Raw genomic sequence first — 17721 nt, 5'->3', positions numbered from 1 at the left:
CCTAAGGATACATAAAACTGGGCAATAACACAAATGCACAATATAATTGATTAACTTATGATTAGAATTTTACTTTTATTAGGTACTTTAGTATTGGGTGCAGTAGTTTAGTGGATTTAAAAAGTAACTAATTTAAAATTAATAAACCAAGTTAATATACTTAGTCAACTCGATGCTAAAATCACTCAACTAAAAATAATACACTTTGACCATGTGCTCCTGTGGTGCAATCGGTCAGCGCGCAGTACTTATAAGACAGTATCTGTTGAGCAATGCCGAGGTTGTGAGTTCAAGCCTCACCTGGAGCAAATGTAATTCTTTTTCTAATGTCATCAGTTAATGATTATCATCTGCTACCTGAACATCCTGATATGAAGGCAGTAAAAAATCACAAACATGACTGTTTTTAAGGAACCAGTACACACATCTGCTTTGGTTCATATGCACTGTAAACATTACTTTAGTTAGTCAACAAAATGGAATGCAAAAGACTACCTCTTTATTGGTAGAAGAGTTGCATCAATCTGTTTTGCTGCAATGTAACATGTGTGTCCACACTATTAGGTCTGGTTAGTACAATCACATTTCATGCTGGGATTTGTAAAGCAAAGAATACAAATAAACGGCTTTCCTATATCGCAACAATTAATGATTATACTAATTAAAAAATCAGTTTCACACAAAGATGTTACTAAGCCCCACTGGCATAATGGATAAGGCACTGGCCTCCTAAGCTAGGGATTGTGGTTTCAAGTCTCATCTGCGCTTTATTTCATCCATATAATTACTGGAGATGTTCCCTTTATTCTTGCTTGATACTGCACAAATGGCTCCACCAGAAACTTTTATCTGCTTAACAATCCGGTACTGTTCAGCTTGCAAAATTATGGCCCTGTATCTAAAAGCAGACATTTATCCTGATGACATTGTGGATTAGTTTCCGGATAAGTTTGCTATCACCTGGGACAGTGGCTTCAAGTCTCATCTAGGATGCATGTTCCTTTGATGCTCATTCTCATTCTAGAAGTTATGCTTTTTTTCAATGCAGGTGACTGTCTTAATGGTATTGCATGAAATCCATATATACCAAAACATACCTATTAAGTTTTAATTGCAATTTAATATCAGAGTGGCTACAAAATAACAATGTCTATGGCAATTGCTGATGGGTTTCTTGAAGTCCTTTCATCCATGTCATCAAAAGGGTAATTTTCTGCTTTTTATATTTCTTTGGACACTGACTTTACTGACAATTTAGGTGCTACAGACCAAAAAAACAATGTTTACCTTTAAATATAGAGCACAAGTTAGATTTAACTTATTTTTATTTAAAGATACTGCACTTTTTGGTATTATAGTGTATATTTTCCCTATGCAACATTGAAGTTACATATATTTATAGCAAATATTATTTAAGATAAATAAACAGGAATTATTTATAAACAGGAATTATTTTACAATTTTGATAATATTGAACTGTACAGCAATGGCATGAATTCATTGCAATATACACCTAAGGATACATAAAACTGGGCAATAACACAAATGCACAATATAATTGATTAACTTATGATTAGAATATTACTTTTATTAGGTACTTTAGTATTGGGTGCAGTAGTTTAGTGGATTTAAAAAGTAACTAATTTAAAATTAATAAACCAAGTTAATATACTTAGTCAACTCGATGCTAAAATCACTCAACTAAAAATAATACACTTTGACCATGTGCTCCTGTGGTGCAATCGGTCAGCGCGCAGTACTTATAAGACAGTATCTGTTGAGCAATGCCGAGGTTGTGAGTTCAAGCCTCACCTGGAGCAAATGTAATTCTTTTTCTAATGTCATCAGTTAATGATTATCATCTGCTACCTGAACATCCTGATATGAAGGCAGTAAAAAATCACAAACATGACTGTTTTTAAGGAACCAGTACACACATCTGCTTTGGTTCATATGCACTGTAAACATTACTTTAGTTAGTCAACAAAATGGAATGCAAAAGACTACCTCTTTATTGGTAGAAGAGTTGCATCAATCTGTTTTGCTGCAATGTAACATGTGTGTCCACACTATTAGGTCTGGTTAGTACAATCACATTTCATGCTGGGATTTGTAAAGCAAAGAATACAAATAAACGGCTTTCCTATATCGCAACAATTAATGATTATACTAATTAAAAAATCAGTTTCACACAAAGATGTTACTAAGCCCCACTGGCATAATGGATAAGGCACTGGCCTCCTAAGCTAGGGATTGTGGTTTCAAGTCTCATCTGCGCTTTATTTCATCCATATAATTACTGGAGATGTTCCCTTTATTCTTGCTTGATACTGCACAAATGGCTCCACCAGAAACTTTTATCTGCTTAACAATCCGGTACTGTTCAGCTTGCAAAATTATGGCCCTGTATCTAAAAGCAGACATTTATCCTGATGACATTGTGGATTAGTTTCCGGATAAGTTTGCTATCACCTGGGACAGTGGCTTCAAGTCTCATCTAGGATGCATGTTCCTTTGATGCTCATTCTCATTCTAGAAGTTATGCTTTTTTTCAATGCAGGTGACTGTCTTAATGGTATTGCATGAAATCCATATATACCAAAACATACCTATTAAGTTTTAATTGCAATTTAATATCAGAGTGGCTACAAAATAACAATGTCTATGGCAATTGCTGATGGGTTTCTTGAAGTCCTTTCATCCATGTCATCAAAAGGGTAATTTTCTGCTTTTTATATTTCTTTGGACACTGACTTTACTGACAATTTAGGTGCTACAGACCAAAAAAACAATGTTTACCTTTAAATATAGAGCACAAGTTAGATTTAACTTATTTTTATTTAAAGATACTGCACTTTTTGGTATTATAGTGTATATTTTCCCTATGCAACATTGAAGTTACATATATTTATAGCAAATATTATTTAAGATAAATAAACAGGAATTATTTATAAACAGGAATTATTTTACAATTTTGATAATATTGAACTGTACAGCAATGGCATGAATTCATTGCAATATACACCTAAGGATACATAAAACTGGGCAATAACACAAATGCACAATATAATTGATTAACTTATGATTAGAATATTACTTTTATTAGGTACTTTAGTATTGGGTGCAGTAGTTTAGTGGATTTAAAAAGTAACTAATTTAAAATTAATAAACCAAGTTAATATACTTAGTCAACTCGATGCTAAAATCACTCAACTAAAAATAATACACTTTGACCATGTGCTCCTGTGGTGCAATCGGTCAGCGCGCAGTACTTATAAGACAGTATCTGTTGAGCAATGCCGAGGTTGTGAGTTCAAGCCTCACCTGGAGCAAATGTAATTTTTTTTCTAATGTCATCAGTTTATGATTATCATCTGCTACCTGAACATCCTGATATGAAGGCAGAAAAAAATTACAAACATGACTGTTTTTAAGGTACCAGTACACACATCTGCTTTGGTTCATATGCACTGTAAACATTACTTTAGTTAGTCAACAAAATGGAATGCAAAAGACTACCTCTTTATTGGTAAAAGAGTTGCATCAATCTGTTTTGCTGCAATGTAACATGAGGGTCCACACTATTAGGTCTGGTTAGTACAATCACATTTCATGCTGGGATTTGTAAAGCAAAGAACACAAATAAACGGCTTTCCTATATCGCAACAATTAATGATTATACTAATGAAAAAATCAGTTTCACACAAGGATGTTACTAAGCCCCACTGGCCTAATGGATAAGGCACTGGCCTCCTAAGCTAGGGATTGTGGTTTCAAGTCTCATCTGGGCTTTATTTCATCCATATAATTACTGGAGATGTTCCCTTTATTCTTGCTTGATACTGCACAAATGGCTCCACCAGAAACTTTTATCTGCTTAACAATCCGGTACTGTTCAGCTTGCAAAATTATGGCCCTGTATCTAAAAGCAGACATTTATCCTGATGACATTGTGGATTAGTTTCCGGATAAGTTTGCTATCACCTGGGACAGTGGCTTCAAGTCTCATCTAGGATGCATGTTCCTTTGATGCTCATTCTCATTCTAGAAGTTATGCTTTTTTTCAATGCAGGTGACTGTCTTAATGGTATTGCATGAAATCCATATATACCAAAACATACCTATTAAGTTTTAATTGCAATTTAATATCAGAGTGGCTACAAAATAACAATGTCTATATGGCAATTGCTGATGGGTTTCTTGAAGTCCTTTCATCCATGTCATCAAAAGGGTAATTTTCTGCTTTTTATATTTCTTTGGACACTGACTTTACTGACAATTTAGGTGCTACAGACCAAAAAAACAATGTTTACCTTTAAATATAGAGCACAAGTTAGATTTAACTTATTTTTATTTAAAGATACTGCACTTTTTGGTATTATAGTGTATATTTTCCCTATGCAACATTGAAGTTACATATATTTATAGCAAATATTATTTAAGATAAATAAACAGGAATTATTTATAAACAGGAATTATTTTACAATTTTGATAATATTGAACTGTACAGCAATGGCATGAATTCATTGCAATATACACCTAAGGATACATAAAACTGGGCAATAACACAAATGCACAATATAATTGATTAACTTATGATTAGAATATTACTTTTATTAGGTACTTTAGTATTGGGTGCAGTAGTTTAGTGGATTTAAAAAGTAACTAATTTAAAATTAATAAACCAAGTTAATATACTTAGTCAACTCGATGCTAAAATCACTCAACTAAAAATAATACACTTTGACCATGTGCTTCTGTGGTGCAATCGGTCAGCGCGCAGTACTTATAAGACAGTATCTGTTGAGCAATGCCGAGGTTGTGAGTTCAAGCCTCACCTGGAGCAAATGTAATTCTTTTTCTAATGTCATCAGTTAATGATTATCATCTGCTACCTGAACATCCTGATATGAAGGCAGAAAAAAATCACAAACATGACTGTTTTTAAGGTACCAGTACACACATCTGCTTTGGTTCATATGCACTGTAAACATTACTTTAGTTAGTCAACAAAATGGAATGCAAAAGACTACCTCTTTATTGGTAGAAGAGTTGCATCAATCTGTTTTGCTGCAATGTAACGTGTGTCCACACTATTAGGTCTGGTTAGTACAATCACATTTCATGCTGGGATTTGTAAAGCAAAGAACACAAATAAACGGCTTTCCTATATCGCAACAATTAATGATTATACTAATTAAAAAATCAGTTTCACACAAAGATGTTACTAATCCCCACTGGCCTAATGGATAAGTCACTGGCCTCCTAAGCTAGGGATTGTGGTTTCAAGTCTCATCTGGGCTTTATTTCATCCATATAATTACTGGAGATGTTCCCTTTATTCTTGCTTGATACTGCACAAATGGCTCCACCAGAAACTTTTATCTGCTTAACAATCCGGTACTGTTCAGCTTGCAAAATTATGGCCCTGTATCTAAAAGCAGACATTTATCCTGATGACATTGTGGATTAGTTTCCGGATAAGTTTGCTATCACCTGGGACAGTGGCTTCAAGTCTCATCTAGGATGCATGTTCCTTTGATGCTCATTCTCATTCTAGAAGTTATGCTTTTTTTCAATGCAGGTGACTGTCTTAATGGTATTGCATGAAATCCATATATACCAAAACATACCTATTAAGTTTTAATTGCAATTTAATATCAGAGTGGCTACAAAATAACAATGTCTATGGCAATTGCTGATGGGTTTCTTGAAGTCCTTTCATCCATGTCATCAAAAGGGTAATTTTCTGCTTTTTATATTTCTTTGGACACTGACTTTACTGACAATTTAGGTGCTACAGACCAAAAAAACAATGTTTACCTTTAAATATAGAGCACAAGTGAGATTTAACTTATTTTTATTTAAAGATACTGCACTTTTTGGTATTATAGTGTATATTTTCCCTATGCAACATTGAAGTTACATATATTTATAGCAAATATTATTTAAGATAAATAAACAGGAATTATTTATAAACAGGAATTATTTTACAATTTTGATAATATTGAACTGTACAGCAATGGCATGAATTCATTGCAATATACACCTAAGGATACATAAAACTGGGCAATAACACAAATGCACAATATAATTGATTAACTTATGATTAGAATATTACTTTTATTAAGTACTTTAGTATTGGGTACAGTAGTTTAGTGGATTTAAAAAGTAACTAATTTAAAATTAATAAACCAAGTTAATATACTTAGTCAACTCGATGCTAAAATCACTCAACTAAAAATAATACACTTTGACCATGTGCTCCTGTGGTGCAATCGGTCAGCGCGCAGTACTTATAAGACAGTATCTGTTGAGCAATGCCGAGGTTGTGAGTTCAAGCCTCACCTGGAGCAAATGTAATTCTTTTTCTAATGTCATCAGTTAATGATTATCATCTGCTACCTGAACATCCTGATATGAAGGCAGTAAAAAATCACAAACATGACTGTTTTTAAGGAACCAGTACACACATCTGCTTTGGTTCATATGCACTGTAAACATTACTTTAGTTAGTCAACAAAATGGAATGCAAAAGACTACCTCTTTATTGGTAGAAGAGTTGCATCAATCTGTTTTGCTGCAATGTAACATGTGTGTCCACACTATTAGGTCTGGTTAGTACAATCACATTTCATGCTGGGATTTGTAAAGCAAAGAATACAAATAAACGGCTTTCCTATATCGCAACAATTAATGATTATACTAATTAAAAAATCAGTTTCACACAAAGATGTTACTAAGCCCCACTGGCATAATGGATAAGGCACTGGCCTCCTAAGCTAGGGATTGTGGTTTCAAGTCTCATCTGCGCTTTATTTCATCCATATAATTACTGGAGATGTTCCCTTTATTCTTGCTTGATACTGCACAAATGGCTCCACCAGAAACTTTTATCTGCTTAACAATCCGGTACTGTTCAGCTTGCAAAATTATGGCCCTGTATCTAAAAGCAGACATTTATCCTGATGACATTGTGGATTAGTTTCCGGATAAGTTTGCTATCACCTGGGACAGTGGCTTCAAGTCTCATCTAGGATGCATGTTCCTTTGATGCTCATTCTCATTCTAGAAGTTATGCTTTTTTTCAATGCAGGTGACTGTCTTAATGGTATTGCATGAAATCCATATATACCAAAACATACCTATTAAGTTTTAATTGCAATTTAATATCAGAGTGGCTACAAAATAACAATGTCTATGGCAATTGCTGATGGGTTTCTTGAAGTCCTTTCATCCATGTCATCAAAAGGGTAATTTTCTGCTTTTTATATTTCTTTGGACACTGACTTTACTGACAATTTAGGTGCTACAGACCAAAAAAACAATGTTTACCTTTAAATATAGAGCACAAGTTAGATTTAACTTATTTTTATTTAAAGATACTGCACTTTTTGGTATTATAGTGTATATTTTCCCTATGCAACATTGAAGTTACATATATTTATAGCAAATATTATTTAAGATAAATAAACAGGAATTATTTATAAACAGGAATTATTTTACAATTTTGATAATATTGAACTGTACAGCAATGGCATGAATTCATTGCAATATACACCTAAGGATACATAAAACTGGGCAATAACACAAATGCACAATATAATTGATTAACTTATGATTAGAATATTACTTTTATTAGGTACTTTAGTATTGGGTGCAGTAGTTTAGTGGATTTAAAAAGTAACTAATTTAAAATTAATAAACCAAGTTAATATACTTAGTCAACTCGATGCTAAAATCACTCAACTAAAAATAATACACTTTGACCATGTGCTCCTGTGGTGCAATCGGTCAGCGCGCAGTACTTATAAGACAGTATCTGTTGAGCAATGCCGAGGTTGTGAGTTCAAGCCTCACCTGGAGCAAATGTAATTTTTTTTCTAATGTCATCAGTTTATGATTATCATCTGCTACCTGAACATCCTGATATGAAGGCAGAAAAAAATTACAAACATGACTGTTTTTAAGGTACCAGTACACACATCTGCTTTGGTTCATATGCACTGTAAACATTACTTTAGTTAGTCAACAAAATGGAATGCAAAAGACTACCTCTTTATTGGTAAAAGAGTTGCATCAATCTGTTTTGCTGCAATGTAACATGAGGGTCCACACTATTAGGTCTGGTTAGTACAATCACATTTCATGCTGGGATTTGTAAAGCAAAGAACACAAATAAACGGCTTTCCTATATCGCAACAATTAATGATTATACTAATGAAAAAATCAGTTTCACACAAGGATGTTACTAAGCCCCACTGGCCTAATGGATAAGGCACTGGCCTCCTAAGCTAGGGATTGTGGTTTCAAGTCTCATCTGGGCTTTATTTCATCCATATAATTACTGGAGATGTTCCCTTTATTCTTGCTTGATACTGCACAAATGGCTCCACCAGAAACTTTTATCTGCTTAACAATCCGGTACTGTTCAGCTTGCAAAATTATGGCCCTGTATCTAAAAGCAGACATTTATCCTGATGACATTGTGGATTAGTTTCCGGATAAGTTTGCTATCACCTGGGACAGTGGCTTCAAGTCTCATCTAGGATGCATGTTCCTTTGATGCTCATTCTCATTCTAGAAGTTATGCTTTTTTTCAATGCAGGTGACTGTCTTAATGGTATTGCATGAAATCCATATATACCAAAACATACCTATTAAGTTTTAATTGCAATTTAATATCAGAGTGGCTACAAAATAACAATGTCTATATGGCAATTGCTGATGGGTTTCTTGAAGTCCTTTCATCCATGTCATCAAAAGGGTAATTTTCTGCTTTTTATATTTCTTTGGACACTGACTTTACTGACAATTTAGGTGCTACAGACCAAAAAAACAATGTTTACCTTTAAATATAGAGCACAAGTTAGATTTAACTTATTTTTATTTAAAGATACTGCACTTTTTGGTATTATAGTGTATATTTTCCCTATGCAACATTGAAGTTACATATATTTATAGCAAATATTATTTAAGATAAATAAACAGGAATTATTTATAAACAGGAATTATTTTACAATTTTGATAATATTGAACTGTACAGCAATGGCATGAATTCATTGCAATATACACCTAAGGATACATAAAACTGGGCAATAACACAAATGCACAATATAATTGATTAACTTATGATTAGAATATTACTTTTATTAGGTACTTTAGTATTGGGTGCAGTAGTTTAGTGGATTTAAAAAGTAACTAATTTAAAATTAATAAACCAAGTTAATATACTTAGTCAACTCGATGCTAAAATCACTCAACTAAAAATAATACACTTTGACCATGTGCTTCTGTGGTGCAATCGGTCAGCGCGCAGTACTTATAAGACAGTATCTGTTGAGCAATGCCGAGGTTGTGAGTTCAAGCCTCACCTGGAGCAAATGTAATTCTTTTTCTAATGTCATCAGTTAATGATTATCATCTGCTACCTGAACATCCTGATATGAAGGCAGAAAAAAATCACAAACATGACTGTTTTTAAGGTACCAGTACACACATCTGCTTTGGTTCATATGCACTGTAAACATTACTTTAGTTAGTCAACAAAATGGAATGCAAAAGACTACCTCTTTATTGGTAGAAGAGTTGCATCAATCTGTTTTGCTGCAATGTAACGTGTGTCCACACTATTAGGTCTGGTTAGTACAATCACATTTCATGCTGGGATTTGTAAAGCAAAGAACACAAATAAACGGCTTTCCTATATCGCAACAATTAATGATTATACTAATTAAAAAATCAGTTTCACACAAAGATGTTACTAATCCCCACTGGCCTAATGGATAAGTCACTGGCCTCCTAAGCTAGGGATTGTGGTTTCAAGTCTCATCTGGGCTTTATTTCATCCATATAATTACTGGAGATGTTCCCTTTATTCTTGCTTGATACTGCACAAATGGCTCCACCAGAAACTTTTATCTGCTTAACAATCCGGTACTGTTCAGCTTGCAAAATTATGGCCCTGTATCTAAAAGCAGACATTTATCCTGATGACATTGTGGATTAGTTTCCGGATAAGTTTGCTATCACCTGGGACAGTGGCTTCAAGTCTCATCTAGGATGCATGTTCCTTTGATGCTCATTCTCATTCTAGAAGTTATGCTTTTTTTCAATGCAGGTGACTGTCTTAATGGTATTGCATGAAATCCATATATACCAAAACATACCTATTAAGTTTTAATTGCAATTTAATATCAGAGTGGCTACAAAATAACAATGTCTATGGCAATTGCTGATGGGTTTCTTGAAGTCCTTTCATCCATGTCATCAAAAGGGTAATTTTCTGCTTTTTATATTTCTTTGGACACTGACTTTACTGACAATTTAGGTGCTACAGACCAAAAAAACAATGTTTACCTTTAAATATAGAGCACAAGTGAGATTTAACTTATTTTTATTTAAAGATACTGCACTTTTTGGTATTATAGTGTATATTTTCCCTATGCAACATTGAAGTTACATATATTTATAGCAAATATTATTTAAGATAAATAAACAGGAATTATTTATAAACAGGAATTATTTTACAATTTTGATAATATTGAACTGTACAGCAATGGCATGAATTCATTGCAATATACACCTAAGGATACATAAAACTGGGCAATAACACAAATGCACAATATAATTGATTAACTTATGATTAGAATATTACTTTTATTAAGTACTTTAGTATTGGGTACAGTAGTTTAGTGGATTTAAAAAGTAACTAATTTAAAATTAATAAACCAAGTTAATATACTTAGTCAACTCGATGCTAAAATCACTCAACTAAAAATAATACACTTTGACCATGTGCTCCTGTGGTGCAATCGGTCAGCGCGCAGTACTTATAAGACAGTATCTGTTGAGCAATGCCAAGGTTGTGAGTTCAAGCCTCACCTGGAGCAAATGTAATTATTTTTCTAATGTCATCAGTTAATGATTATCATCTGCTACCTGAACATCCTGATATGAAGGCAGAAAAAAATCACAAACATGACTGTTTTTAAGGTACCAGTACACACATCTGCTTTGGTTCATATGCACTGTAAACATTACTTTAGTTAGTCAACAAAATGGAATGCAAAAGACTACCTCTTTATTGGTAGAAGAGTTGCATCAATCTGTTTTGCTGCAATGTAACATGTGTGTCCACACTATTAGGTCTGGTTAGTACAATCACATTTCATGCTGGGATTTGTAAAGCAAAGAACACAAATAAACGGCTTTCCTATATCGCAACAATTAATGATTATACTAATGAAAAAATCAGTTTCACACAAAGATGTTACTAATCCCCACTGGCCTAATGGATAAGGCACTGGCCTCCTAAGCTAGGGATTGTGGTTTCAAGTCTCATCTGGGCTTTATTTCATCCATATAATTACTGGAGATGTTCCCTTTATTCTTGCTTGATACTGCACAAATGGCTCCACCAGAAACTTTTATCTGCTTAACAATCCGGTACTGTTCAGCTTGCAAAATTATGGCCCTGTATCTAAAAGCAGACATTTATCCTGATGACATTGTGGATTAGATTCCGGATAAGTTTGCTATCACCTGGGACAGTGGCTTCAAGTCTCATCTAGGATGCATGTTCCTTTGATGCTCATTCTCATTCTAGAAGTTATGCTTTTTTTCAATGCAGGTGACTGTCTTAATGGTATTGCATGAAATCCATATATACCAAAACATACCTATTAAGTTTTAATTGCAATTTAATATCAGAGTGGCTACAAAATAACAATGTCTATGGCAATTGCTGATGGGTTTCTTGAAGTCCTTTCATCCATGTCATCAAAAGGGTAATTTTCTGCTTTTTATATTTCTTTGGACACTGACTTTACTGACAATTTAGGTGCTACAGACCAAAAAAACAATGTTTACCTTTAAATATAGAGCACAAGTGAGATTTAACTTATTTTTATTTAAAGATACTGCACTTTTTGGTATTATAGTGTATATTTTCCCTATGCAACATTGAAGTTACATATATTTATAGCAAATATTATTTAAGATAAATAAACAGAAATTATTTATAAACAGGAATTATTTTACAATTTTGATAATATTGAACTGTACAGCAATGGCATGAATTCATTGCAATATACACCTAAGGATACATAAAACTGGGCAATAACACAAATGCACAATATAATTGATTAACTTATGATTGGAATATTACTTTTATTAGGTACTTTAGTATTGGGTGCAGTAGTTTAGTGGATTTAAAAAGTAACTAATTTAAAATTAATAAACCAAGTTAATATACTTAGTCAACTCGATGCTAAAATCACTCAACTAAAAATAATACACTTTGACCATGTGCTCCTGTGGCGCAATCGGTTAGCGCGCGGTACTTATAAGACAGTATCTGTTGAGCAATGCCAAGGTTGTGAGTTCAAGCCTCACCTGGTGCAAATGTAATCCACCTGAACATCCTGATATGAAGGCAGAAAAAAATCACAAACATGACTGTTTTTAAGGTACCAGTACACACATCTGCTTTGGTTCATATGCACTGTAAACATTACTTTAGTTAGTCAACAAAATGGAATGCAAAAGACTACCTCTTTATTGGTAAAAGAGTTGCATCAATCTGTTTTGCTGCAATGTAACATTGAAGTTACATATATTTATAGCAAATATTATTTAAGATAAATAAACAGAAATTATTTATAAACAGGAATTATTTTACAATTTTGATAATATTGAACTGTACAGCATTGGCATGAATTCATTGCAATATACACCTAAGGATACATAAAACTGGGCAATAACACAAATGCACAATATAATTGATTAACTTACGATTTGAATATGTGCTCCTGTGGCGCAATCGGTTAGCGCGCTGTACTTATAAGACAGTATCTGTTGAGCAATGCCAAGGTTGTGAGTTCAAGCCTCACCTTGTGCAAATGTAATTTTTTTTCTAATGTCATCAGTTAATGATTATCATCTGCTACCTGAACATCCTGATATGAAGGCAGAAAAAAATCACAAACATGACTGTTTTTAAGGTACCAGTACACACATCTGCTTTGGTTCATATGCACTGTAAACATTACTTTAGTTAGTCAACAAAATGGAATGCAAAAGACTACCTCTTTATTGGTAAAAGAGTTGCATCAATCTGTTTTGCTGCAATGTAACATGAGGGTCCACACTATTAGGTCTGGTTAGTACAATCACATTTCATGCTGGGATTTGTAATGCAAAGAACACAAATAAACGGCTTTCCTATATCGCAACAATTAATGATTATACTAATGAAAAAATCAGTTTCACACAAAGATGTTACTAAGCCCCACTGGCCTAATGGATAAGGCACTGGCCTCCTAAGCTAGGGATTGTGGTTTCAAGTCTCATCTGGGCTTTATGTCATCCATATAATTACTGGAGATGTTCCCTTTATTCTTGCTTGATACTGCACAAATGGCTCCACCAGAAACTTTTATCTGCTTAACAATCCGGTACTGTTCAGCTTGCAAAATTATGGCCCTGTATCTAAAAGCAGACATTTATCCTGATGACATTGTGGATTAGTTTCCGGATAAGTTTGCTATCACCTGGGACAGTGGCTTCAAGTCTCATCTAGGATGCATGTTCCTTTGATGCTCATTCTCATTCTAGAAGTTATGCTTTTTTTCAATGCAGGTGACTGTCTTAATGGTATTGCATGAAATCCATATATACCAAAACATACCTATTAAGTTTTAATTGCAATTTAATATCAGAGTGGCTACAAAATAACAATGTCTATGGCAATTGCTGATGGGTTTCTTGAAGTCCTTTCATCCATGTCATCAAAAGGGTAATTTTCTGCTTTTTATATTTCTTTGGACACTGACTTTACTGACAATTTAGGTGCTACAGACCAAAAAAACAATGTTTACCTTTAAATATAGAGCACAAGTGAGATTTAACTTATTTTTATTTAAAGATACTGCACTTTTTGGTATTATAGTGTATATTTTCCCTATGCAACATTGAAGTTACATATATTTATAGCAAATATTATTTAAGATAAATAAACAGAAATTATTTATAAACAGGAATTATTTTACAATTTTGATAATATTGAACTGTACAGCAATGGCATGAATTCATTGCAATATACACCTAAGGATACATAAAACTGGGCAATAACACAAATGCACAATATAATTGATTAACTTATGATTGGAATATTACTTTTATTAGGTACTTTAGTATTGGGTGCAGTAGTTTAGTGGATTTAAAAAGTAACTAATTTAAAATTAATAAACCAAGTTAATATACTTAGTAAACTCGATGCTAAAATCACTCAACTAAAAATAACACAATTTGAACATGTGCTCCTGTGGCGCAATCGGTTAGCGCGCGGTACTTATAAGACAGTATCTGTTAAGCAATGCCGAAGTTGTGAGTTCAAGCCTCACCTGGAGCAAATGTAATTTTTTTTCTAATGTCATCAGTTAATGATTATCATCTGCTACCTGAACATCCTGATATGAAGGCAGAAAAAAATCACAAACATGACTGTTTTTAAGGTACCAGTACACACATCTGCTTTGGTTCATATGCACTGTAAACATTACTTTAGTTAGTCAACAAAATGGAATGCAAAAGACTACCTCTTTATTGGTAAAAGAGTTGCATCAATCTGTTTTGCTGCAATGTAAAATGAGGGTCCACACTATTAGGTCTGGTTAGTACAATCACATTTCATGCTGGGATTTGTAAAGCAAAGAACACAAATAAACGGCTTTCCTATATCGCAACAATTAATGATTATACTAATGAAAAAATCAGTTTCACACAAAGATGTTACTAAGCCCCACTGGCCTAATGGATAAGGCACTGGCCTCCTAAGCTAGGGATTGTGGTTTCAAGTCTCATCTGGGCTTTATTTCATCCATATAATTACTGGAGATGTTCCCTTTATTCTTGCTTGATACTGCACAAATGGCTCCACCAGAAGTTATGCTTTTTTTTCAATGCAGGTGACTGTCTTAATGATATTGCATGAAATCCATATATACCAAAACATACCTATTAAGTTTTAATTGCAATTTAATATCAGAGTGGCTACAAAATAACAATGTCTATGGCAATTGCTGATGGGTTTCTTGAAGTCCATTCATCCATGTCATCAAAAGGGTAATTTTCTGCATTTTATATTTCTTTGGACACTGACTTTACTGACAATTTAGGTGCTACAGACCAAAAAAACAATGTTTACCTTTAAATATAGAGCACAAGTGAGATTTAACTTATTTTTATTTAAAGATACTGCACTTTTTGGTATTATAGTGTATATTTTCCCTATGCAACATTGAAGTTACATATATTTATAGCAAATATTATTTAAGATAAATAAACAGGAATTATTTATAAATAGGAATTATTTTACAATTTTGATAATATTGAACTGTACAGCAATGGCATGAATTCATTGCAATATACACCTAAGGATACATAAAACTGGGCAATAACACAAATGCACAATATAATTGATTAACTTATGATTGGAATATTACTTTTATTAGGTACTTTAGTATTGGGTGCAGTAGTTTAGTGGATTTAAAAAGTAACTAATTTAAAATTAATAAACCAAGTTAATATACTTAGTCAACTCGATGCTAAAATCACTCAACTAAAAATAAAACTCTTTGACCATGTGCTCCTGTGGTGCAATCGGTCAGCGCGCAGTACTTATAAGACAGTATCTGTTGAGCAATGCCGAGGTTGTGAGTTAAAGCCTCACCTGGAGCAAATGTAATTTTTTTTCTAATGTCATCAGTTAATGATTATCATCTGCTACCTGAACATCCTGATATGAAGGCAGAAAAAAAAACACAAACATGACTGTTTTTAAGGTACCAGTACACACATCTGCTTTGGTTCATATGCACTGTAAACATTACTTTAGTTAGTCAACAAAATGGAATGCAAAAGACTACCTCTTTATTGGTAAAAGAGTTGCATCAATCTGTTTTGCTGCAATGTAACATGAGGGTTCTCACTATTAGGTCTGGTTAGTACAATCACATTTCATGCTGGGATTTGTAAAGCAAAGAACACAAATAAACGGCTTTCCTATATCGCAACAATTAATGATTATACTAATGAAAAAATCAGTTTCACACAAAGATGTTACTAAGCCCCACTGGCCTAATGGATAAGGCACTGGCCTCCTAAGCTAGGGATTGTGGTTTCAAGTCTCATCTGGGCTTTATGTCATCCATATAATTACTGGAGATGTTCCCTTTATTGTAAATAATACAATTTGAACATGTGCTCCTGTGGCGCAATCGGTTAGCGCGCGGTACTTATAAGACAGTATCTGTTGAGCAATGCCGAGGTTGTGAGTTCAAGCCTCACCTGGAGCAAATGTAATTTTTTTTCTAATGTCATCAGTTAATGATTATCCTGAACATCCTGATATGAAGGCAGAAAAAAATCACAAACATGACTGTTTTTAAGGTACCAGTACACACATCTGCTTTGGTTCATATGCACTGTAAACATTACTTTAGTTAGTCAACAAAATGGAATGCAAAAGACTACCTCTTTATTGGTAAAAGAGTTGCATCAATCTGTTTTGCTGCAATGTAAAATGAGGGTCCACACTATTAGGTCTGGTTAGTACAATCACATTTCATGCTGGGATTTGTAAAGCAAAGAACACAAATAAACGGCTTTCCTATATCGCAACAATTAATGATTATACTAATGAAAAAATCAGTTTCACACAAAGATGTTACTAAGCCCCACTGGCCTAATGGATAAGGCATTGGCCTCCTAAGCTAGGGATTGTGGTTTCAAGTCTCATCTGGGCTTTATTTCATCCATATAATTACTGGAGATGTTCCCTTTATTCTTGCTTGATACTGCACAAATGGCTCCACCAGAAACTTTTATCTGCTTAACAATCCGGTACTGTTCAGCTTGCAAAATTATGGCCCTGTATCTAAAAGCAGACATTTATCCTGATGACATTGTGGATTAGTTTCCGGATAAGTTTGCTATCACCTGGGACAGTGGCTTCAAGTCTCATCTAGGATGCATGTTCCTTTGATGCTCATTCTCATTCTAGAAGTTATGTTTTTTTTCAATGCAGGTGACTGTCTTAATGGTATTGCATGAAATCCATATATACCAAAACATACCTATTAAGTTTTAATTGCAATTTAATATCAGAGTGGCTACAAAATAACAATGTCTATGGCAATTGCTGATGGGTTTCTTGAAGTCCTTTCATCCATGTCATCAAAAGGGTAATTTTCTGCTTTTTATATTTCTTTGGACAATGACTTTACTGACAATTTAGGTGCTACAGACCAAAAAAACAATGTTTACCTTTAAATATAGAGCACAAGTGAGATTTAACTTATTTTTATTTAAAGATACTGCACTTTTTGGTATTATAGTGTGTATTTTCCCTATGCAACATTGAAGTTACATATATTTATAGCAAATATTATTTAAGATAAATAAACAGAAATTATTTATAAACAGGAATTATTTTACAATTTTGATAATATTGAACTGTACAGCAATGGCATGAATTCATTGCAATATACACCTAAGGATACATAAAACTGGGCAATAACACAAATGCACAATATAATTGATTAACTTATGATTGGAATATTACTTTTATTAGGTACTTTAGTATTGGGTGCAGTAGTTTAGTGGATTTAAAAAGTAACTAATTTAAAATTAATAAACCAAGTTAATATACTTAGTCAA

General features: G+C 33.5%; 8 non-coding genes across 8 annotated transcripts; all 8 read left to right on the top strand.

Annotated features, from left to right (window-relative positions):
• The first annotated feature begins 215 nt into the window (after positions 1–215).
• On the top strand, positions 216–308 carry TRNAI-UAU (transfer RNA isoleucine (anticodon UAU)). The gene is given in 2 exon segments: positions 216–253; positions 273–308. It is a non-coding gene; the product is annotated as a tRNA-Ile (tRNA).
• A 1419-nt stretch (positions 309–1727) lies between these two features.
• TRNAI-UAU (transfer RNA isoleucine (anticodon UAU)) lies at positions 1728–1820 on the top strand. The gene is given in 2 exon segments: positions 1728–1765; positions 1785–1820. It is a non-coding gene; the product is annotated as a tRNA-Ile (tRNA).
• Positions 1821–3239: 1419 nt separating this feature from the next.
• TRNAI-UAU (transfer RNA isoleucine (anticodon UAU)) lies at positions 3240–3332 on the top strand. Its single transcript is given in 2 exon segments — positions 3240–3277; positions 3297–3332. It is a non-coding gene; the product is annotated as a tRNA-Ile (tRNA).
• Positions 3333–6263: 2931 nt separating this feature from the next.
• On the top strand, positions 6264–6356 carry TRNAI-UAU (transfer RNA isoleucine (anticodon UAU)). The gene is given in 2 exon segments: positions 6264–6301; positions 6321–6356. It is a non-coding gene; the product is annotated as a tRNA-Ile (tRNA).
• A 1419-nt stretch (positions 6357–7775) lies between these two features.
• On the top strand, positions 7776–7868 carry TRNAI-UAU (transfer RNA isoleucine (anticodon UAU)). The gene is given in 2 exon segments: positions 7776–7813; positions 7833–7868. It is a non-coding gene; the product is annotated as a tRNA-Ile (tRNA).
• Positions 7869–12311: 4443 nt separating this feature from the next.
• On the top strand, positions 12312–12404 carry TRNAI-UAU (transfer RNA isoleucine (anticodon UAU)). The gene is given in 2 exon segments: positions 12312–12349; positions 12369–12404. It is a non-coding gene; the product is annotated as a tRNA-Ile (tRNA).
• A 1916-nt stretch (positions 12405–14320) lies between these two features.
• Positions 14321–14413, top strand: TRNAI-UAU (transfer RNA isoleucine (anticodon UAU)). Its single transcript is given in 2 exon segments — positions 14321–14358; positions 14378–14413. It is a non-coding gene; the product is annotated as a tRNA-Ile (tRNA).
• Positions 14414–16265: 1852 nt separating this feature from the next.
• TRNAI-UAU (transfer RNA isoleucine (anticodon UAU)) lies at positions 16266–16358 on the top strand. The gene is given in 2 exon segments: positions 16266–16303; positions 16323–16358. It is a non-coding gene; the product is annotated as a tRNA-Ile (tRNA).
• Positions 16359–17721: the final 1363 nt, after the last annotated feature.

This window comes from Taudactylus pleione, unplaced genomic scaffold (assembly GCF_031769625.1).
Source record: "Taudactylus pleione unplaced genomic scaffold, aTauple2 ptg000473l, whole genome shotgun sequence".
Lineage (NCBI taxonomy): Eukaryota > Metazoa > Chordata > Amphibia > Anura > Myobatrachidae > Taudactylus > Taudactylus pleione.
Note: the sequence above shows the minus strand (reverse complement) of the source record. Positions and strands in the feature narration are given on the sequence as shown.